Raw genomic sequence first — 24,841 nt, 5'->3', positions numbered from 1 at the left:
TGAAAGAAAAAATTAGTACAATACTAGTACTAGCATTGCCAGATCTTCAGAGATCATTTGAGATCGAAACAGATGCTAGTGACTATGCCATGGGAGCAGTGTTGATGCAACATGGTAAACCCATATGCTACCATTATGAGACATTTAATTATGTAGTAGTTAATTATCCCACATATGATAAATAATTGTATGCATTACTACAGAGTGTGAAAAAGTGGAAACATTACCTATTGGGAAAAGAAACAGTTATACATACTGATCATCAACCACTTCAATATTTACACTCACAAACTAAGTTGCAGCAATCAAGAAACTATAGGTGGATGAGATTTCTACAACAGTTTCATCTTGTCATCAGATATAATAAATGCATACATAATAAAGTTGCAGATATGTTATCCAGACCAATTATAAATGCATCTACTATACTTAAGCATAACCCAGTAATGCATGAAAGCTACACTGAACAGTATGCTCAAGATATAGATTTTAAATATGTATATGCAACTTTATGTCATGGCAAACAAGTATAAGAATTGGATTACCATGTTAAGGACCAACTTTTGTATCATTTGGGAAAGTTATGCATTCCTCAAACTGAGAGAGTTAACATAATTCGAGAAGCACACACTTCTCTAATATCAGGTCATTTTGGTGTGAGTAAAACACTTGCACGGTTGCAAAGATTCTGCTATTGGCCAAGAATGCATGAAACAATTTCTAGATATATTAAAGGGTGTACCATGTGTGCTAAAAGCAAGCCCAACAATAGAAAACTAGGCTTGTACACTCCACTTCCAATTCCTTTTCATCCTTGGGAAAGTGTTTCCATGGACTTTGTTGGGGGACTGCCAAAATCTAGAAAAGGTCATGACTATTTATATGTTATTGTGGACAGGTTTAGCAAAATGTGTATTTTATTACCTTGTAACAAACAGATTACAACTGAACAAACATCGAAGTTGTTCTTTCAGCATGTCTAGGTGCATTTTAGGTTACCCACTTCTATTGTCTCTAATCGAGATTCTTGATTTGTTGGGAAGTTTTGGTCAAGCCTATGGGAGTTGATGAATACTAGATTGAAAAAGAGCACAACCTTTCATCCACAAACAGATGGCCAAACAGAGGTAGTCAACAGGACAATGATCAAGTTGCTTAGGGGATATTGCAGCAAGCATCCCAAGCTTTGGAATGAACATTTATGTTATGTGCAACATGCTTACAACTGTGCTAAACATTCTTCTACACAAAGATCTCATTTTGAGACTTGTTTTGGTTTTACACCAAGGTCTCCCTTGGATTTTGTCTTTAGTAAAGACATAACAGTTGATGGACACAATGATGTGGACAAAGCAACTAGGTTTATTGAACAAATCTAAGAAATTCACTAGACAGTGCAGGAATAACTGGAAGAGAGCCAAGCCAAGTACAAGGCAAGGCATGATAAGCATCAGAAGGAGCATAGCTTCCAAGTTGGTGATCAAGTCTGGCTGTATATCAGCAAAGACAAAATGCAAAGTGAAGGAAAGAAACTGAAGCCAATAAGGTATGGGCCTTTCAAGATACTTGAGAAAATTGGTAAGAATTCTTTCCACCTTGATTTTCCAGCTTACATGCACATCTATTCAGTGGTAAATGCAGAATTAAGACTGTTTGAACCTTCATTAATTGAAGATCCCGAAGAGAAATGTCAATTACCTTCTATTGATGATCTGTTGCTTGAATATCTCAATGAGTTGTAGGAAGATACAGTTCTAGATAGGAAGGTGAGAACTACATGCAGAGGGGATGTTGAGTACCTAATAATTGGTCTCAAAGGTTCAAAACCCAGCAGTGCAAAATGGACAGAGATTGGACAAGTGAGGAAGCTGTATCCTCACCTGAGCGATGCTTGAAAACCAACTTTTGGTGGTCCAAAATCCTTTTTCAGTGGGAAGGTGTGATCCAAATGGATCCTAGAATGCTCTCTAAGTCTTCAAAACCTCTTAAAATCATGCCAAAGATCAAAATGATCGCATGATAACATCCCTTAGAATGGCGGAAAAACACTATCGGGAGGCCAAAAACACGTGAAAACAGTGAAAAACAAAGTATCAGAGATCTAGACAGTGAATGCACAGTAGTCGTCAGATCTGTCCAATCAATGACCTAGATCTGATCGGAGAATCGGAATCGACGGTGGAAATCTGCAGATATCGGCGCAGACCATATAAAACCTGTGACGAGATCGGCGAAGTCAACTAGGACTGTCAATCAAGTGCGTAGATCGACGGCCCACGTTGCATCACAGGATCGCTATCAGATATTACAAGAGTGCTTACAATGGCCCAGGGTTATCGCGATATGTGATTGCGATCAATCGCATCGCGATATCACAATCGGGGCTACACAAAGGAGCGGGCTATATACACATATATGTGTGCGATCCGATGAACCAAACCCGACAATTATATAAATATTAATGCATAAGATTTGATATCCACAGAAAATGCATTTTTAATGTATTTTTCATATTTCGTTTATTAAATGAAATACCAAGGATGAAGCGTTGATGCAATAAGCCAGACCCGAAAGGGTTCCTTAAAGATATTATATGTTATTTCAGATCCACCATAAGCCATTTTACATTGATTTCAATGTTTTTAATGTATTTCTAAAATACAAAGGAAATCACGATAAGTGGGATTTCGGGCGGGCCAAAGGTGGAAAGCGGTTTGGACAGGGCTCCGCCCGAAACCACACATTGGCTGCCACGTGTCTAGGGTGAGGAGAGAGGAAACCACCCTCATTGGGCGGTTAACCCCCATACGAAAGGGCCACCCGAAATGGATCTCAGCCATTGGATCTGGATCTCCCAGATCAACGGTGGAGATGTGACATCACGACTTATAGGTGGACCCAATAGGAGAATAGGGTGCAATTCTGAAGATTTGAAGTCCAGAAGACTGTGTTTTGGTGGATTTTCTTAGTTTCGAATACATTTCTCTGTGTTAATAGAGAGTGGCTAGTTCAGGGGTTCCAAAGGCTCGATGACTTGTCCCGTTACAGTACAGATGGCCACCATGCTTAGGAGTGTTTAGCAATGATTGCTAACGCCTAAAAAGGGATTTGAGCGGCCAAAGGCCGGGGAGACAAAAATCTGAGAAGCTGAAACGAACAGGCAATGCAGTCTGGCTTTAAAGCCATGGAAAAACAGAAGACAGAGCAGGCAGTGCTGAGACAGAGCTAAGACAGAGACAGAGACTGATTAAGAGAGTTTGTGTACTCAGAGAAAGCTTGAGAGGTTCAAGCAAACTCTTACTGTTGTATCTGTTATGTATTGAGTCTCAAATTGATCTCATACTATTGTAAAACTCTGCTTGAAGACATAATAGAGAGGTCACCACTTAGGCTGGACCAAGAGATGTAGCTCAGGAGTATTAGGTGAATTCCTCACTAAATTTTCTGTGTTATGGGTTGTCTATTATTTTTTTGTTTACTGCTTCATTGTCTGTGTATTTCACAATCTGATCGATCCATTGCATAAAATAGCATAGGCACATCCAAGCACGTGAGTCTATAATACCTTATTAATTGTCTTAGATCTCATTATCAAATCAGATATTAATCTGATGGTACCCAAAGAACCCATCAGTGAATGAGTAGGCCTCCTGCCTTCCAACATTATCCAGTACTTCCTATGTGAATGGTGTCGGAAAGGGATCATGGACACATGCATCGTTAAGCTTCCTAAGATCCATGCAAATCCGTGTCTCTCCTTTCTACTTCTTTTCCTGGACTACCATTGGGCTCACCCATTTAGATTCCTCCACTGGTTCAATAATGCCTAATTCAAGCATCTTATCTAACTCTAAGTAGACCTTTTCTTTATATTTGAGATTAAGGCGATATGGTCTTTGCTTAATCAGCTTCGCATCCGGCTTCAAGGTAATTCTAATTACACCGAAGTCTCCTATGATATCTTTTAGGTCTAAAATTTTTGTAGAGAACAAATCATGATATTCTTGGAGCAGCTCGGTGACTTTATCTACTGTAGTGCCATCCTAGTAATCCCCAGTCTTCGCAAATTTTGGCTCCGCTTCTGTGCCAATGTTTACTTGCCAAGTTTTCAGTGGCATGGTGATGTCTGGATTTAGTGGTAATACCTCAACCTCAAGGTGGCATTCTACTTCTGGGGTGTTAATATTTTTGGGATCCTCATCCTCTCCTTTGGCAGTCATATTATAGCATTCCAACGCATGGCGTAGTAGGGTGCTCCAATCTGGTTGAATCAATTCCAAAGGATCTTGCAGTATTCTGAAGATTGTTGCCTTAACTTCCTACAACGCCTCGTTGATGCTTTTAAACCCATTCTCAAAGCTGAAGGTCATAAAAAATCCTTCTCTTAAGATATCCCACTCCATGGTGCCATGGTGGAGTTCTGTCTCCAGGTACCAATTCATAGGGATTATATCCAAAGTGTGACAGAATAAATGCACCCACTCTGCCTGCGGCTCTGTTCCATAAACCTTAGTCCACCTTGCTACATGATCGCGTGGATCATTTCTTCCATCGTTTTTCTCAGTTAGCCAAACTTTTGGGTGACCAAATCGGAACCTTGTAATTCTTCATTTCATTAATGTAAAATATTGAAATATGCTTACAAACGGAAATGGAAATAAACTAGCTCGGGCGATGGTAGCTTATCTCTGAGGAGAGATGTGGTGGCTACATGCCTCTGAATTGTCTTACAATGAGGCTCCAAGGCCTATTTATTGTTGAGAAACAGTGGAAAACCCTAAACATCCAAAACCTAACCCTAGGAGATGAAGCGCCAAACTATGGGCCTCGTTTTGGGTAAATTGGTACATCAACTTCTCGGGGCCATAACTTTGGCATACGATCTCTGTTTGACGCGCACAATACCTTGTTAGAAAGATCTATCTAAGGACTACAACTTGGAGATGAGTAAAATTGGTCTCTAAACCGATGTTGCTCCTAGTTTTCTCAAAATGGCTTCGGAAGTTCAGGTCCCGAAAAACTACTAAAAATAGTTAATTGTGCTACAATTAAGGAAATTGAAAAACTGAAAGAAACAACAGTGGGGGTCCAAGTGGAATTGGCGGGTGGCCAACAATATCCACCTTTCCATGATTTTTCTAGCATGGAAAAGATTACTTTCTCTCTTCTCAAAGCCGCCCCCACGTCAAGGACTGGTGGGAAACCTACTGCGAGTAGAAGGATGAAAGTATGACATCATTGTTTTTAGCCACACCCACTTAGAATTCGTTCTGGAATACCATCAAGGAGAAGTACTACCTTGTCAAAAGCTATGAGGATAAATACATAAATTGGACCATGTTGTGACAAGGAAGGGACCAAGACGTGCTAGAGCTTACCAATATTTTTCATACCCTTCGCACAAAGTTGGGTATCAAGGATTTTGAGCTACATTTGGTACTCAAATACCGCGGCTGTCTACACATGTACATCCAAGATGAGATGGAGTTCGTGGACATCTCCTCACTCAGCACGACGTACCGATATGTTGTGAAGATCAAGCATAAGTTTAAACAGAAGAAGTGAGACTTTGGATCTGCAAATCTGAAGCAAGGGAAAGGCGCCCCCAAACCACTGAATAAAGGACAGAGCCAAGGTGGGGTGGCCCTGGACAACCCGAAAAAGTAGCAAGCAAAGAACAACACCACGAAGCCAAAGAAGGACATGGGAAAGTGGTGTGAGTTCCATAAGAGCTCCACTCACAACACAAGTGAGTGTCGGTCCAAGCAGTCACTGGTGGCCAAGCTAAAGTCTTCAGAATCAGATGCATGTTCCAACTTTGAGTCAAAACCTGATAAGGGGAATGAAAAAGGGAAGCAGATTATCGATGCAAAGCCCAACGCCACCGTTTCCACCATGAATATACACAAGGAGGAACCCGAAGATCCGGAGGATGAGGAGCGTGTTGGGCGATTTAGTTGTCTGCTAAATCCCTATCATTTAATTTATCAATCCGGGGTATCGTAAACTTAGAAGCAAACCAAAATATATGGGACCTTAGATGAAACAGGTATAGGAAGTTTGTTTAGAATGGAAATGCATATTACAAATCTAAACTATCAGATCTATTTTATGAAAGAATAAAAGAAAATGTTTGATCAATGGAATTATTTTACATTAGAAGATAGAGAAGAGTCTCTTGTTCAAGAGTCCTGATTGTCCTTCTCAATCTTCCTATAATAACATTACCAAACACCTAAGAAAGCAAGAAAGAAAGCACATAAATGAAAGCAAGTAAATATTGTTTTCAATTCAATTCTTAGCTTATGGAGAAGAGTCTCCTAACTTAGGAGGACTTGATTTCCCTTCTCACATAAAAACTATATACTGAAAGGGAATCAATATTCACATAAATGTAATCTAGGAAAGCATATGAGAAAGTAAATCTTATTTCAATTTAATCTAGCTCATGGAGAAGAGACAACTAACTTAGGAGTTCCTGGTTGTCCTTCTCACATCAAAACTAGCTACTGAAAGGAGATCAACCTTCACACAACAAAACATGGCCACAACATGAATTCATACTAAAATTATCTACAAGTATTTACAAGAAAGAAATAAGATGAACATCATAATTAAAATTAGTATATTCACAACATTACTTTACAACAAAGTGCACTTATCTCAGTATGGGGATCCTTCCATTCCTCAATGAGCACACATGAACAACTATCACACCTTAAGAATCAAACAACACTCATAAATCATGATTTGGAGAAAGTGGTAGTATTCATGTTGAATGAACATAAAATCTAATGCTAATGAATAACTGATAATTGTTTTCTCTCCCTCCTTTCTTCCTTTGAAGGATGCTCCTCTTATTTATACATGAATTAGGGATATCTACTCAATAAATGTAGATCCCTTAAATATCTACTAGACCCATACTTGTCTCAACTTATCCCTAAATACTAGATACAAATCCCATGACACATCAAAATCTCCATGATCTTTCTCCTTGGAATATGGTCCACCTCTTGAGTTGAAATTCGAATTTGATCTTGGGAGGCCACATAAGGGTGCCTTGGAAACTTCCAAATGATCTACACATGTCATCAAACTCAAGCCACTTTTAGGTATAAGCAAATACATGTTATTTCTCTAACTTTTAATCATAAATTCACTCTAAATACATGAAATTAATAACTTTGGAAAATGAAAATATAAACTCATATGGTAATGGAAATATAGGGTTATGTAATGATAATATGATGAAATGAGGTGACAAAATGAGGATAAAGGTGAAAATGGAGTGAAAATTGATGCTAATTTGGCGGCCCAACATACCCCCCAACTTAAGTTATTGCATGTCCTCATGCAATCTATTACATTGATCATGATTTGATCTTTTGAATTGTCTTGCGTTTACATGAACTTTGGCTGATATCGATTTTTTTAACTTAACATAATTTTCTTTTTGACAACTTTGTTCCTTTTTGCAAAGTCTTCTCTCTTAAAAACATTTGATTGGAACATATTATTTTGGTCGGTTCTTGTGTGACAACCAAAATTTGTTTAGTATTGGTTCTTGTGTAACAATACTTTCATTATTTTTGTGTTGAATCAAAAGACTTTGAAAAAATTTAATCAACCATTCTTTCTTTGATCATTATTTGCAAAACATGTAACATTTTAATCATAATGCAATAGTAGTTGTTTGGAAAAAGTATGTTGGTTAGGATGATATGTGTAGAAAGGACATATATGACATATGGAAGGTGATAATGGAGTATGGATGTGAATATGAACATGGTGAAACATTTCCAAAAATTATAATTTTAGTATTAAAGGAATTGCATGATAAAAAGCTAGAAAAGAACATACCTTTACTTACCTGAGTGGACAAACTGTGTATATGTAGAAAAGTGTAGCTTATGCTGTTGAATCATGGAATGAAGAATACAAGAATGTGATATGTGTCTTGGTTGCATATATGATGGATGAAGTCACGAATGTGGATCCTTTATTACTACTATTGAATCTATTGAATCTACTCCTGAATCACATAGTCTTCATCTCATCCCATATCGTGGCACAATTCTTTCCATGTGAATGAATGTGTCGATGTCGAACATGGAAAGAAGTCATTGGATTACCGACCATTGATGAATGTCGTTAACCAATGCGATGCAAACTCACCATTAATGTCAATGAGTGCCAAGGTACCCAAGTACATCTTGTGAAGTGCGAATGAATGAGCTGATGTCGAGCCACTTGCAAGATCCAACAAACAAAAGAAATTAATGTATTCCAATTGTTCATTGGCGAGAAAACTTGCCATTAGGGCATGCAAGCCTCAAGGTACTAATAATGACTCTAGTCTTTGTCCCAGATAAGGTTTTGAGGTCGATGGGTCAAGACTTGTTGAAAGGTGGGCCTTAAGGAATCCCACATCAGTCAACGCGAGTTCATACAAAATGATTGGTAGGACTATAGATACAAGATGTTATGGCCAAACAGTTTTTATGGCAAGGAAAGCAAGGCAATGTAGAGAGATGGATGGTTTATTCATGAGGCAAAAAGATGAACTGAAAGATATGTAATTAACTCCTTCAAGCTTGCAATAATGAACGTGATTTCGAGAGATCACATCTACATGGACTTGGATCGTTGCACACCTGTAAAATCTTAGTACAAATCCTACATGAAAACTGTAAGAGCTTTTTGAAAGATATAAAATGCAAGAATGAGTATGAATGCTTAGCAACTAAAATAAAATGAAATGAAATTTTTTCCCTGTTGCCTTTGCGCACAAGCTCCTTTGAAGTATCTCCAAAAAATTATAAATTGTTTTCAAGAGTTATGAACCTCCATTTGCAAACATTTTAGATTTTATTTATTTGGTTTTTGTTTTTTTGTTTTGTTTTGTTTTTTTTTTAATTGCTTTGGTGTTTTTTTTTATTTGTTTTTAAATTTGTTTTTTAGTAGTTTTGATTTTTTTTAATATTAAAAAAAAAAACTAAAATTTAATACTAGAATTTATTTTGTATGGTTATTAAAAAACTAGAAATAAATAAAAAAACATAATAAAATCAAATCTCTTAAATTTTTTTGTTTTGTTTGAAAACAAAGTGCAGTGAGCACTATCCATGGAATTTTATTAATTAAACACGAGCACCCTGAGAATCAACCCATGCTCCTTAATCACTTTGATGGAGAGAACTCGTCGGCCATCATCAATTCTTGTTTGTTCCTTCACGGCTGAAAAGACCAACTGGAGAAACTTGTCCTCCATTACATCTTCGTTATCTCCAGCATAACGAATCAAAAGTGGAGATAATTAAATCCAACATTACCAAAATTTCTATCCATTCATGCCAAGCAAAGCGATAGTGAAGCAAGCAAAGAGTTAACGAAAAGAAGTTCAACTTTCTTACCCCGTACTCCGAACCATCAGCTCCCGCAAAACCAAGTTCTCCGCATCCTTTTCGGCTTCAACATTTTCGTCTGCCTCAAGGGGCTGGAAATAATTGTCATAGATTTACTCAAGGTGAAAACCCTTTTCTTCATCGTAGGGCTCTCATTTGGGCAGTAGGTAGACCACAAAAGGGTAGTATTTTGCCTGAAGACGAAGACACTGTTGTTTTCTGCCTTGAATTACTAATTGCAATTACTCTAAACAATCGGGATATAATTATGCTCCTGTGACAGGGTGTTTATGAGCATATTGCTGGTATAGTGCAATTAACAATTATTTCATACTCTCTTGTAGAAAAAGTTGTCTTTGGACTCCTACCCATCTGTCAATGTTTGCTTCCTTGCAAGGAAAATCTTGCAACTGAACTTTTGAGATCTTTGCAACTTATTTTAAAATTGGATGCCCAGGTAGCAGATGCATATTGTGAACAAATCACTCAAGAAGTAATGCATCTTGTGAAATCAAATGCTGGCTACATTAAATCTCCAACGGATTGGCACACAATTTTATCTTTGCTTTCTATTACTGATCACCATCCAGAAGCATATTGGTCGGGAAACTCTGAATAATATTGCTATGAGATTTCTGATGACACTTGTCTGTAGAACCTTGGCCATTCTGGGGTAGCGATTGCACCTCAGCTTCTACCTACTTAGCCCATTACGTTTTTTTTCATTATATTCTTAGCATCCACTGGCGATGAACTTTCAGAAAGGTGCAGAATCTCTTCCAACCGCTTTATTACCTTACAGCAGTTCGCTTCTGATGCCGAGTATGGTTTTGTACCATCTCAATCCAGCTTCCTGTTATCAAACAAGTGTTGGATTTAGAGACGTCTAATTGCAATAATTAAGTTGGACATATAGTGCATCATGATTATAATGTCAATTACTGTCAATAAGATTACATTCATATGCCAAATAATGTGATTAATTAAGTCATGGCATTAAACGTATTTAAAAATAAGGATTTGGATTCAAATACATGTAGATTAATGTTAATCAATTATGATTGTTAATGGACCGATTATAGTTGATTAAAATAAATAGCAATATTAAATTTGAGCTGAATAAGGAAATCAAAATCTGATTGATTGATTGATTGATTTCAATCAATCTGAAATTTCAGACTGACTTGTTTCAGCTAAATTTTAGGCTGCCCTAGGATTGGGGTTTTGCAGTGCTATAAAAGGGCTGAGTCTCCAAGGCTTGCAACCAACTCATAAAGATTGTCTGCTCCATTGAAGACTGGAAGGATTGCAAGCTCTTGGAAGGATTCAAGAGCCAACAACTCAAGCAAAGACCAGGAGCATTTGAACATGGAAAGTAAGTTCCGCTGTGCATTATTTTTAATTTCTTACAAAGGAGTAGATCTTGGTTAAGAGTTTAAAGTAATTAGGAAAACTCTCAAGTTAAATCTAACAATTGGTATCGGAGCTCCCTTATGTAAGAATCCGAGGCCTTTGGAATTATTTATATTTGATTACTTTTGTACCGATGACATTTATGCCTGTGAATAGTTCTTTGTTGTCGGCCAGCGATGCTAAACCCATTACATGTGTGCATGCGTGTATCTGAGCATAATTTCCTGCACTCCTGTTCATACTGATCAGGACGATCCGTGGCCTCCTTGATTGTTATTTAATCTGATGCTTGTTCCTTTATGGGTACACTGTCACATGCTGAGTCTAATTGAATATAGCTATTCACATTTAATCACCATGATGTTTCTGACCCTGGATCTATTAAGCTTTCTGGCTGATAAAAATACGAGTGGGTGGCTATAGGTGCAAACCTTGACCTTTTTCCACCATTTGGATCTCTTTTGTTCCAATGTGGTAAATAATTTTTTGTCTGGTTATTTAGAATGTGATTTTAAATGGATTCAACGCGGTTTAAAATATGATTTGGAATAGATTTGAAGTTTAGAAAACTTTCTGAAGCATTTCAATTATGAGAGTTTATAATTCAAACTAATGATTGTAACACTTCTCTACCTTTGTTAATATAAATATATTAACTGTTTCATAAAACCATCTAATCTCACGCCAATTGAAATGTGTAGCATTACACATATCATGTCTGACTTCCCAGATCTGCTCACAACTTTTGAAACTTGAACATATGGCGTGTGAAAACAACCCAAGTAGAACGATTTATATCCCTTTTTTTATGATAACGGTTTATATGCCATTTTCTGCTAATAATACATTGAGAATTTATATATAGATGTCACCTGCACTGATGTTCTCATTATATTATTTTGGTTTGACCAACCTTTCACCGTACACGTATTTTTTTTTTTTTGAAAATATGGCGAGGGATATATACTTTTTATGAGTAATGCTACTTATGTTTGACTTTTTGTTTTCGATTCCTTCTCTACCCTTGTTAATTGCAGGTTAATTTCAAAACCCCCTTCATTTAAAGAGAATTTGGTTCAACAGTTTGTGTTTCGGTTGAGATGTATTGTAAATTTACAGTGGTTGGGATTGACCATTTTTTGGTTTCTCCGAACTATAATTTTTGTTAATAATTTTACCAATACAAATATATTGTTGAAAATCAGTCTCCCAAACAATGAACCTAATTTAAGCAATCTGTTGTATAAAATGTTGCCTTCTGGTTGGTAGTCAGTTGGAAGAAATAGAAAAATAGTCACGGGATTGTTTTAAAGATGAGCTAGGGAATGGCATGAAAAACATGTTATGTCTAATTTTTGAACAGTTAATAAGCAACTTTATGATTTTGATTCTAAGTTGGTATGGTTCCGCATTCAAAGGAAAACCCACCAGCGCCCTGTAAGGTTGGCTCTATCCATATGTGCATCAACTCTGGCCATTTTTATGTCTGAATTTTATTCAAATAGAATGTACATGTATATTTCTGTTTATTGGAATAAATTCTTATCATCGAGAAGAGTAATTGTAAGTAATTGTAAGTGATTGTAATTTAGGTTATAATTACTATAATTACTATATGCTATATTTAGGCTGATTATTAGGATTTATATATTATTTAAAATTGGTATTAACACCAATTAAAGGGTATAATACTGAATTCTAAATTGATCACAATAATGCTAATTATGGCATAAAAATTTGTATTAACGTTAATTACTGATATAATACCAAATTCGGATTTTATCACAATAATGCTAATTATGGCATAAAATTTGTATTAACGTTAATTATTGATATAATACTAAATTCGGATTTGATCACAATGATGCTAATCATGGCAACCATAAAATTATTTAGTATTCTCTAAATAAATTATTGAAGCATTTCTAAAAGGTAATCATTGTAGAAACTGCTAAAGTTTTACTAAAACCTAATAATTATTTTGATGAATATAGTTGACATATTAAATTTAAAAGAGTTATGAGATACTTTATTCTATATAGGACGAGCAGATTCTATAGGTACGTCCTAGATTAGGTTTTAGACATAATTTTGGAATCTAACTAAAGACGGTGTTTGGTATACATGTGTTGTTTTCGCATGAGTCAAGCATTGATGTTCGCAAACGAACCACTCTCTGTAAGACGATTGCAAGGATGACTCATGACAAGTTGAAGTAACGTGCTGGCAATGGACGTGGGTGTTAGCTTTCCCAAAGGAGGGTTGGCGCCTGCTAAGTTGTTTGGTGCATAAGGGTTGCCTGAAGGTAATGATTGCACCCAAAGGTGTTTCATTACTGAATGGTGTTTTGGCTAAAGTTTTAATTGAGCAAATAGTTTTACACATGACTTTAGATAGATTTTAGAATTATGATTAAATCGTGATGCATCGTATCTAAATTATTTTCTTGTTCTTGAATTTTTCAGATCCAAACATAATGTTAAGTCTAAGTCAGATTAAGCCCCTCATGGGGAACAATTTCAAACAGTGGGAGGAAAAGCTGAAATTAGTCTTAGGGATCATGCAATTGGACACAACACTGAGATTTGATCGCCCCAAGCCTAATAAAGAGAGTGAGGTAACTCCTCAAGAGAAGGCTGATATTGCTAGATGGGAGCATTCAGATCGCATGTGCATAATGGTGATGAAGCAAACGATCCATGAGACTTTTCGAGGCATCATACCTGATACAGAGACAGGCGCTATTGAATACCTTAAGGCCCTTGAAGAAAAATTCACAAAGAGTAAAAAGACTGATGTTAGTACACTCTTTGTGAAGTTGGCAACAATAAAATACAAAGGAAAAGAAGGGGTTAGAGAGCATGTTATTGAGATGACAAGACTGCAACGTGCCTTGAAAGGGCATAATTATGACATCTCTGATGAGGTTCTCATTGAGTTCATTTTTCTGTCTCTCCCGTCTAACTTTAGTCAATTCAAGATGACTTATAATTGTCAAAAGGAGACGTGGACACTACCTGAGTTTGAGGCTCGGTTGGTGCAGGAGGAAGAGAGACAGAAAATGACTAAGGGAGAAAGTGCTCATGTAGTAACATCTAATCCTAAGGGTAAAGGCAAGAAGCGCAAGTTTACTGCCAAGGAAAAGGGACCTACCAAGGTAGCTGCAAACAATGCCGCGCAGAAAAGCAAGAAGGAAGATACTTCTGCGAAAGCAGGAGAAAGGAACTGTTTTTTCTGCAAAGCGCCAGGACATACAAAGAAATTCTGCACCAACTATCATGCATGGTTGGCAAAGAAAGGTATGTCTCTTGCTTTGGTTTGTTCTGAAGTTAATTTAAGTTCTGTATCTAGATATACTTGGTGGATAGATTCAGGTGCAACGACTAACATCAGTATGTCGATGCAGGGTTGCCTAAGCCATCGCAAGCCAAGTGAGGCAGAGCGCTACGTTTACGTAGGAAATGGCAATAAAGTAGAAGTGGAAAGCATAGGAAAATTTAGATTATTATGTAAGACAGGATTTTATTTAAATTTTGATGCTTTAGTGGTTCCATCTTTCAGAAGGAACCTAATTTCTATATCTTATTTGGACAAAAATGGTTATGTGTGTTCATTTGGTAATGGAAATTTCAGTTTGTGTCGAGATTCTAAGCTTCTTGCTTCTGGTATCCTGTCTTCTTATGATAATCTTTATTTTCTAGATATAGACACTTCACATTCAGAGGCACTGCATATAGATAATAGAAAACGTAAATTAACTTGTGAGAAATCTGCAACATTATGGCACAAGCGATTAGGACATATCTCTATGAAAAGGATAGAACGTCTTGTGTCTAATGATATTCTCCAACCTTTAGATTTTACAAACTTAAATGACTGTGTAAATTGTATAAAGGGAAAACAAACTAATAAACGTAAGTATGATGCAAAAAGGTGTAATGATATCTTAGAATTAATTCATACGGATATCTGTGGTCCTTTTCCAAAGGCTTCAAGAAATGGTGACCGTTACTTTATCACATTCATAGATGATTATTCAAGATATGGTCATATTTACTTAATAAAAGAAAAGGCGGAAGCATTAGACGTATTCATAAAGTTCAAAACAGAAGTTGAGTTACAACTTAACAAACGTATAAAGTCCATTCGTTCTGATCGTGGTGGTGAATACTACGGTCGTTATGATGGATCAGGAGAACAGCGTCAAGGTCCCTTTGCAAAATACTTAGAGGAATGCGGAATTGTGCCTCAGTATACGTTGCCAGGTTCGCCTGCAATGAATGGTGTTGCTGAGCGACGAAATCGCACCCTTAAAGACATGGTGAGAAGTATGATTGCTCGTACAACTCTACCTCAGAATTTGTGGGGAGAAGCCTTAAAGACTGCAGCATACATACTTAACAGAGTGCCTACTAAAGCAGCTAACAAGACCCCTTACGAGTTATGGGTTGGGCACAAGCCTAGCTTGAATCATTTGAGAGTTTGGGGATGTCCATGTGAAGCTAGGCCCTATAAGCCAAGCAAAAAGAAACTGGACGAAAGAACCATTAGTTGTTACTTTATAGGCTATTCTGAACGATCTAGGGGGTTCAAATTCTACAATCCAACAGAACATACAGTTTTCGAGTCAGGAAGTGCAAATTTTTTTGAGGATAATGAGTTTGTGGGGGAGATATGACAAAAGATAGTATTTTTGAAGAAGAAGAGACGAATGCGAATGAGACTATGGACCAAAGTCCTAGTTTTGTTCAAATTCCGATTGTGTTTAGAAATACATCTTTTGACAATGTGCAATCTTCATCATCCCAAACAACTCAGTTAGAAACTCAACATGGAATAGAGAACACAAATGGACCTGAACCCAACCCAAACCCTCACATTGACATGACAAATGTTGATGGCCTAGGGCCTGTGGGAGAGTCAGAAGTTGGTAATGATGTTCTTCCTCCTGTTGAAGATCAAGTTGTAAATGAACCTCAAGAAAATCTAGAGCCTGTGCCAATTAGGAGATCTACTAGAGAGAAAAGATCTACACAATCAAAGGATTATGCATATCTTCAAGAACATGAGTTTGACATTGGCATGTTTGAAAATGATCCTGTTAATATCAAACAAGCTGTGGAAAGCTCTAACTCTCAAATGTGGATTAATGCCATGAATGAAGAGATGAAATCTATGTATGACAATGACGTTTGGGATATCGTTCCGTTGCCTAAAGACAAGAAACCCGTTGGTTGCAAATGGATATTTAAGACTAAGCGGGATTCTAAAGGCAATGTTGAAAAATACAAGGCACGTCTTGTTGCGAAAGGTTTCACACAGAAAGAAGGCATTGATTATAAAGAGACTTTCTCTCCAGTTTCATCGAAAGACTCTTTAAGGATTATATTGGCGCTTGTAGCACATTATGATTTAGAACTTCATCAGATGGATGTAAAGACGGCGTTTCTCAATGGTGATATTGATGAAACGATCTATATGAAGCAGCCAGAAAACTTTGTATCAGGTGATGCAGGGTCTATGGTTTGCAGACTTAAGAAATCTATCTATGGGCTAAAACAAGCATCTCGACAATGGTATTATAAATTTCACCAAGTTATTAGCTCATTTGGTTTTGAGTCTAACATAGTAGATGAATGTATATACCTTAAGTTCTGTGGGAGTAAATTTATTTTCTTGGTTTTATATGTAGATGACATATTGCTTGCCAGTAACGATAAAGACATGTTGCATCAAACTAAGAATTTTTTATTTAAGAACTTTGAAATGAAAGATCTTGGTGATGCATCATTTGTTCTAGGGATTGAAATACTTAGAGATAGATCTCAAGGTATTCTGAGGTTATCCCAGAGGAACTATATCGATAAGATTCTAACAAGATTTGGCATGTAAAACAGCAAACCAGGAGATACCCCTATATCAAAAGGAGATAAGTTTAGTCTGAAACAATGTCCCCAAACTGACTTAGATAAAAACCTCATGAAAGATATTCCCTATGCCTCAGCCGTGGGTAGCATCATGTATGCACAAGTATGCACGCGTCCGGATATTGCGTTCATTACCGGAATGCTAGGGAGATATTTGAGTAACCCAGGTATGGAACACTGGAAGGCAGCCAAGCGAGTGTTGAGATACCTAAAGAGAACAAGGGACTATATGCTCACGTATCGGAGATCGGAACAGCTCGAGGTCATTGGATACACCGATTCTGATTTTGGAGGATGTGTCGACAGCATGAAATCAACATCAGGATACATCTTCATGATGGCAGGTGGTGCTGTGTCATGGAAGACCGCTAAACAGTCATTGGTAGCCTCCTCCACTATGGCAGCTGAATTTGTTGCATGTTTTGAAGCATCTAATCATGGCGTATGGCTGAAGAACTTCGTCACAAGTCTGAAAATTGTGGATTCTATTCAGAAACCACTCAAATTATTATGTGACAACAATTCAGCAGTGTTATACGCATCCAACAACCGAAGTTCGTCAAAGTCGAAGTACATTGACATTAAGTTTTTGGTTGTAAAAGAGAGAGTGCAGAATAATGAATTATGTATAAAACACATAGGTACAGACTCCATGATTGCGGATCCTCTTACTAAAGGATTACCACCCAAGAAATTTCACCAACATGTTGCTTGTATGGGTGTAATATCTGTTTAGGATAATTAGAAAAATGTGGGAGTCTGAATATGTTTTAAGTTCTGTTTTTGATGTTCTATGTAATGCAATTGTAAACAATTTTGATGATATATACAAGTTGCATTCAGTTTCAGTTTCATTATTTCTTTCTTTAAAGTTTAAGTTTTTGGCCTCATACAGTAAAGTAAAGGTGACTCAATTAGAAATAGGCACGTCTAATCACACTTGCGTGTAATTTCTAAACTATATGTCCAAATCAGATTCATGTCATTCAGTTATGTTGGCAGCGTGATTTATGTCAGTTTAGTTGCGAATAAATGTAACAAATGCCGCTTAAGTCCTTTGTTAGCATAATTGATGGACAGAATTGTTTAAGAAATACGATAAGTAAAGACAGAAAAGTTGCATGCAATAAAGTTAAGGACATATAATCAAAAGGTTGCACTTGTCCATGTGGGAGATTGTTGGATTTAGAGACGTCTAATTGCAATAATTAAGTTGGACATATAGTGCATCATGATTATAATGTCAATTACTGTCAATAAGATTACATTCATATGCCAAATAATGTGATTAATTAAGTCATGGCATTAAACGTATTTAAAAATAAGGATTTGGATTCAAATACATGTAGATTAATGTTAATCAATTATGATTGTTAATGGACCGATTATAGTTGATTAAAATAAATAGCAATATTAAATTTGAGCTGAATAAGGAAATCAAAATCTGATTGATTGATTGATTGATTTCAATCAATCTGAAATTTCAGACTGACTTGTTTCAGCTAAATTTTAGGCTGCCCTAGGATTGGGGTTTTGCAGTGCTATAAAAGGGCTGAGTCTCCAAGGCTTGCAACCAACTCATAAAGATTGTCTGCTCCATTGAAGACTGGAAGGATTGCAAGCTCTTGGAAGGATTCAAGAGCCAACAACTCAAGCAAAGACCAGGAGCATTTGAACATGGAAAGTAAGTTCCGCTGTGCATTATTTTTAATTTCTTACAAAGGAGTAGATCTTGGTTAAGAGTTTAAAGTAATTAGGAAAACTCTCAAGTTAAATCTAACAACAAGGCCATGTCAGCACCTTCGTGTAGTTTTGGAACCATTCTGTGAGATAGATAATCTGGGAGATTGTCATGCAAGATTTTATTGCGAATCTGTGTATACGAGACAAGCAATTTGCGGCAATTCTCTTTCCTCTCCGCTTGATAAAAGAAAATATCAATAACATTTCTTCCATATTTTCAAAATTCTGAGGTCAGAATTCTTCTTGGCGGTTATAACAATAACGATAATAGTGGCTTTCCCTGTCGGTGGAAGTGTTTATTTTTATTTTTGGAACATGATAATAGCGCACTATCTCATGATAATAGCCAGCAATTAAATCGAATTTTCCCACAATTAGTAAAGAAATCAAGAGGATAAACTTCCATGCCTATTGTTGGCTCGTATTTTAAATTCTCCAGTAAGGATATTGATTGACACGAATTGTCTTCTCGGTGCCTCCATTGCCAACCATAAAAAGCTTGATAATAGCAGACTGTTTCTCCGGAGCTTTTGCTGGAACATATCTACTCGAATCTGGATCAGTTTGGCCAAGAACAAAAGGTGAGATTGTAATTCTATAATTACGCACGAGATAATGCTTGCAAGGTGATAAGATTGACAACAGCGAATGGGCTAGCTCAAACGATGCAACTGGTTCTGCGTAATCCGCAGGTACCAACAGATGTCCTACCATTCTATGTTTCAGAATCCCTGGAATTACTGGTTTGAGATTGCTGCCATATACAAGATGCCCTTGTTGACTGTCTGCTACTTGTGGTACATTCTGTGGAGATTGAACATCCCAAGGAGCAGGTGGAAGACTTCCAGGACTTTTCTGTGCAGGCACATTCAAATTGACTTGATTCCTCACATTGCTACTAGCTTTGTCTTGGGATTGTGTATTCACTCTTGAAGACCTCCGAGACAGTTGAACCAAATCATCCTCTGTCTCATCTTCCTCGTTGTTGACATTGACAAGAGAAGGTGAAGGCGATGTCTTTTCCCATGTAACAGGAGCTCCTGCAACAATTGCATCATGCTTTCCAAGTACACGCTGCAGGCCATCATTCAATGTAAGACCCTGACAAAGAAGCTCCTCATCCAAAGTTGTATTCATAAGATGCATCAACCGCTGCTTGTAAGAAAGACATTGTTCTACAAGATATATTATCACTTTTTGCTTTATACCCTCCTTACTGTGGAGATCCAAAGAATTTAGCATTTGCATTAAAACAAAACATCAAAAATATCACAGTATTCTGAATATCTGTCACGCTAACACCGGGAAGATCAGATGCCAGGGATGCCTCAACTGCTTCATTTTCATGATATGGAGATCCATAGGTTTGAGAAGCATAAATTATGACATTGGAGCAGAACTCTCTGGTCGTGGGGGAAATTTTACTCCTGCACGCAAATCATGCATTTCTTTCATGTCCTTTGGAGGCGTCGCTGTTCTCAGTAGATTCCTCACTCTGTATTATTATTATTATTAATTTTTTTATTTATTATTAAGTTTTTTATTTTTTAACTAAAAAACAAAAATGTTTTATTTTTTATGGTAAAAAAACTACAAGAAAAAGAATTTAATCCTATACTTAATTTTTTTAATTTTATGTTGTTGTTGTTTTTTTTTTAAATTAAAATCTCTAAAAAGAAATTAATTTTTTTATTGTTTTGTATTATTATTAAGAAAAATGATTTTTTTAATTTATTTTTATTTACTTTCTAATGTTTTTTCTAACTTAAAAAAAAATAAAATTGATTTATTTTGTTTTTTTTTGGTTTAAATTAGTAAATCATTTTTTTTTGTTTAAACTAAAATAAAATAAAATAAATTCTATTCCTAATTTGTTTATTTTACTGCGAAAATAAATAAATAAAAATAAAAAGAAATTAAATTTATTCCTAAGAATTTTTATGTTAAAATCAAATCTTTTTTCTTTTTGAATTTATTCTAATTTTTAAATTTTTTATATTGCTTTAAAATCATTTTTTAAAGAATTTAAATTTTATTCTAATCCTAAAACAATATGGAAAATTTATTGATTTAGGATGAAATTTTTTAGCAAATGGAGACAACTATATTGCAAACCCTGAAAACATTTATAAACATTCTACTTTCTGATCCTCGAGATCGTGTGAAAACGCAGGAGGAGAGCATACTCATTCGAAACATAAAATATGATCCTACCTACTCTATGCTAATTGAAAATTACAAACTATTACGTGTAATTAAATTTCCAGTGTAACCATTCAGGCAATAGTAGTAAAAATATATTCATTTTCAATTTCCCAATTTTAAAATGAAAATATACAAGGATGATCGAATCTAGTTTTTGTGAGTATGATCTAATGAAATAAAAACAAAATCGATCTAACCTCGTACTTTTTTGAAACCATCGAAACCACTTGTCGATAAGGCTTTCGTAGGCGTGATTTCCACTCTGATTCAGATCATGCTACAACTTCTCTTCGTCCTCCTCAATTTCCTATTCAAATAATTGTTCATCGTTAGATATACAAGATTCTTCAAATGTTAATTCATTTTTTTCTTCTAGAGGAGTAGTTAAGCTTTTGGCGGCTGTCAATATCTCTTCTTTGCAAGAAGAGGAGATCCTAGCACTTGCTAGGATCTGAGCGAGTTGTTCCAAACTTATACTACTCTTTTTTTTTTTTTTTTTTAGTGAATGGGGGTTTATTTATTTTTTTTCTATTTCTATGTTTTCTATATGAGAATAAACTTAAATGAAAATTCCTAAATGCAACTAACCCTAAATGATCCTAAATACAAATTCTTCCTAAACAATCTTCTTAACTAGCTTACATATAAGTTTGCTTCCCCGGCAACGGCGCCAAAATGTTGGGCGATTTAGTTGTCTGCTAAATCCCTATCATTTAATTTATCAATCCGGGGTATCTTAAACTTAGAAGCAAACCAAAATATATGGGACCTTAGATGAAACATGTATAGGAAGTTTGTTTAGAATGGAAATGCATATTACAAATCTAAACTATCAGATCTATTTTATGAAAGCATAAAAGAAAATGTTTGATCAATGGAGCATAAAAGAAAATGTTTGATCAATGGAATTATTTTACATTAGAAGATAGAGAAGAGTCTCTTGTTCAAGAGTCCTGATTGTCCTTCTCAATATTCCTATAATAAAATTACCAAACACCTAAGAAAGCAAGAAAGAAAGCATATAAATGAAAGCAAGTAAATATTGTTTTCAATTCAATTCTTAGCTTATGGAGAAGAGTCTCCTAACTTAGGAGGACTTGATTGCCCTTCTCACATAAAAACTATATACTGAAAGGGAATCAATATTCACATAAATGTAATCTAGGAAAGCATATGAGAGTAAATCTTATTTCAATTTAATCTAGCTCATGGAGAAGAGACTCCTAACTTAGGAGTTCCTGGTTATCCTTTTCACATCACAACTAGCTACTGAAAGGAGATCAACCTTCACACAACAAAACATGGCCACAACATGAATTCATACTAAAATTATCTACAAGTATTTACAAGAAAGAAATAAGATGAACATCATAATTAAAATTAGTATATTCACAACATTACTTTACAACAAAGTGCACTTATCTCAGTATGGGGATCCTTCCATTCCTAAATGAGCACACATGAACAACTATCACACCTTAAGAATCAAACAACACTCATAACTCATGATTTGGAGAAAGTGGTATTATTCATGTTGAATGAACATAAATATAATGCTAATGAATAACTGATAATTGTTTTCTCTCCCTCCTTTCTTCCTTTGAAGGATGCTCCTCTTATTTATACATGAATTAGGGATATCTACTCAATAAATGTAGATCCCTTAAATATCTACTAGACCCATACTTTTCTCAACTTATCCCTAAATACTAGATACAAATCCCATAACACATCAAAATCTCCATGATCTTTCTCCTTGGAATATGATCCACCTCTTAAGTTGAAATTCGAATTTGATCTTGGGAGGCCACATAAGGGTGCCTTGGAAACTTCCAAATGATCTACACATGTCATCAAACTCAAGCCACTTTTAGGTATAAGCAAATACATGTTATTTCTCTAACTTTTAATCATAAATTCACTCTAAATACATGAAATTAATAACTTTGGAAAATGAAAATATAAACTCATATGGTAATAGAAATATAAGGTTATGTAATGATAATATGATGAAATGAGGTGACAAAATGAGGATAAAGGTGAAAATGGAGTGAAAATTGATGTTAATTTGGCGGCCCAACAGAGCGCCTCTTCCACTCCCAAATGTGGGTAAAGGGTTCCCCGATACAGTTAATTATCGACATTGGGAGTCAAAATAACCTCTTTTCGGCAGAGGTTGTGAAGTGGCTCGGCTTACTGACCACAACACATCCACAAATGTATACCATCGGGTGGCTTCACCAAGGATGAGATCTTTGCGTGAGCCAGCAGTGTTGCCTTCCATACAACATCAAGCCCTTCACGGATGAGGTATTGTTTGACGTTGCTCCCCTTGACGTTTTTGATGTATTATTAGGCCAACCATACTTGTGGAAGTGACATGTTGTGTATGAGTCCAGGCCTTGTGCTATTATTGTTACTTTGGGAAACAAGTTGTACAGGATATCGGAGATAGCACCGCCTACCGCCATCTCTTTGGTTACTTCAAAACAATGTAGTAAGCTCATTTAAAAAACTGGGAAATTTATTTTCTTGATAATATGCCCTCAAGGAAAGAAGAGGATGATGGCCACGACCTCCAAACATGGCCCCTCTGCATGATAACAACAGATGAATAAGGTCGTGGAGGAGTACGAGGACATCTTCACCTCCCCTATAGGGGTGCCTCTCCACTGCCAGGTCAAGCACTCCAACGATCTGACCCCTGCTGTACCACTACCCAATGGACCAATCTATCGGCACTCCATTCTGGAGAACGATGAAAGCAAGAGGACGATTTAGGAACTACTGTAAAAAGGTCCCATCCGACCGATTTCATTGCTCTATTGGAACCCGATCGTGTTGGTACATAAGAAGGATAGGAATTGGAGACTCTGTATTGACTATCGGGTGTTGAACAAGATCACTGTCCAAAATAGGTACCCGATCCCACAAATTAATGACCTTCTGGACCAACTGAATGGTGCAAAATATTTCAGCAATATCGACTTGAAGTTAGGATATCACCAGGTACTAATAGAACCCTCTGATGTGTGGAAGACTTCCTTCAAAGCCAAGGAGGGCCTTTTCGAATGGTTGGTTATGCCTTTCGGGTTGATGAATGATTCTGCAACCTTCATGAGGCTGATGGATGACATCTTGTGGCCATTCACCAACTCATTTATAGTGGTATACTTGGATGACATCCTGATCTTTAGCAAGAGTTAGGAAGAATGCCTCCATCACATCCGATAGGTTCTACAAACACTGTGGCAACACATGCTATGTGCCAATTTGGAGAAATGAACTTTTGATATGAACTAAGTTCAGTATATGGGATACATTATTGATGAATAGGGGGTGCATGTGGATCTAGCCAAGATCCAAGTCATTTAGGATTGGCCAACTCCAACCACTCTAACAGAGCTCTGTAGCTTTCTGGGTCTTGCCAATTTCTACTGCAGGTTTGTGTTGGGATTCTCTCATATCACTTGGCCCTTGAGTCAAGTCACCAAGGGAGGAGCGAAAGAAAAATTCTTTTGGTCTAAATCTCAACAGAAGGCATTCGTAGAGTTGAAACATCGCTTCTGCTTGGCACCAGTGCTCGCATTACTAGACTTGTAACAACCATTTGAGGTCGAGACAAATGCCTCTGACTATTCTATTGGAGTAGTCCTTACTCAACAAGGGCAGCTAGTGGCATATCATAGTGAGACACTTTTAGACACAGTCCAGAAGTATCCCACTTATGACAAAGAGATGTATGCCATTGTGTAGGCCTACCGACAATTGAAGAATTCCATTTTGGGGAAGGAAATGGTCATCCACATAGACCACTAGCCCCTGTAGTTCATACAGATGCAAGGGAAGTTGCAGAATGATTGCCATCAGAAGTGGTCCACATACCTGCAACAGTTCCATTTGAATATCAAGTATAAGAAGGGAAACACCAATAATGTTTCAGATTGTTGTAGCCAACCACCGATCATGGCGTTAACCACTGTGCTCAACTCTTGTGGGCATGAGACTTCTGATTGGCCACTTCTCTACAAAAGCAACCCAGAATTCTGCCACACATACTAGACACTCTTGGATGGTCAACATGTTCCAGATTTTCACCTCCAAGATGCCTTGTTATGCCACCTGGGTCGCCTTTGTGTTCCTTCA

Source organism: Pinus tabuliformis, chromosome 7, assembly GCF_031772625.1.
Source record: "Pinus tabuliformis cultivar Carrire ecotype Pingquan chromosome 7, CPIR1, whole genome shotgun sequence".
NCBI classification, from domain to species: Eukaryota; Viridiplantae; Streptophyta; class Pinopsida; order Pinales; family Pinaceae; genus Pinus; species Pinus tabuliformis.
The sequence above is the reverse complement of the archived record's forward strand: the minus strand, read 5'-3'. Positions refer to the sequence as shown.